At 43.1% G+C, this 306-nt stretch overlaps 1 protein-coding gene across 2 annotated transcripts in view; it reads right to left on the bottom strand.

The window, feature by feature from the left end:
- psip1b (PC4 and SFRS1 interacting protein 1b) overlaps positions 1-306 on the bottom strand; it is a 22,220-nt gene that overhangs the window by 1,766 nt on the left and 20,148 nt on the right. The gene's annotated exons all lie outside the window — the stretch shown is intronic.

Raw genomic sequence — 306 nt, 5'->3', positions numbered from 1 at the left:
CCCATTCACTGCAGAGCATCCATTGCTGAGACACTGATGCAATGCTGCATTTCTCCAAACCTGATGAAGAGACAAACTCATCCTGATCTCTGATGGTCCGAGGGTGAGGAGATTTTAGGGTGAGCTACTCCTTTAACATGAGGTTGAGTTCAGACACTGTGTAGACAGTAGGCGCATTTCCATTACCCTTCAAATTGCAATTTGAAATTGCGAACTGAAAATACGCCTAATTGAAACGCGTCAATTTCGCAAAAACTCCCATATATCGCAAAAAAGTTTTTACGCTCGCATGAGGTGGTTTTTCAG

The sequence above is a fragment of the Sinocyclocheilus anshuiensis genome, unplaced genomic scaffold, assembly GCF_001515605.1.
Source record: "Sinocyclocheilus anshuiensis isolate Anshui unplaced genomic scaffold, SAMN03320099.WGS_v1.1 scaffold444, whole genome shotgun sequence".
Taxonomy (NCBI): Eukaryota; Metazoa; Chordata; class Actinopteri; order Cypriniformes; family Cyprinidae; genus Sinocyclocheilus; species Sinocyclocheilus anshuiensis.
Note: the sequence above shows the minus strand (reverse complement) of the source record. Positions and strands in the feature narration are given on the sequence as shown.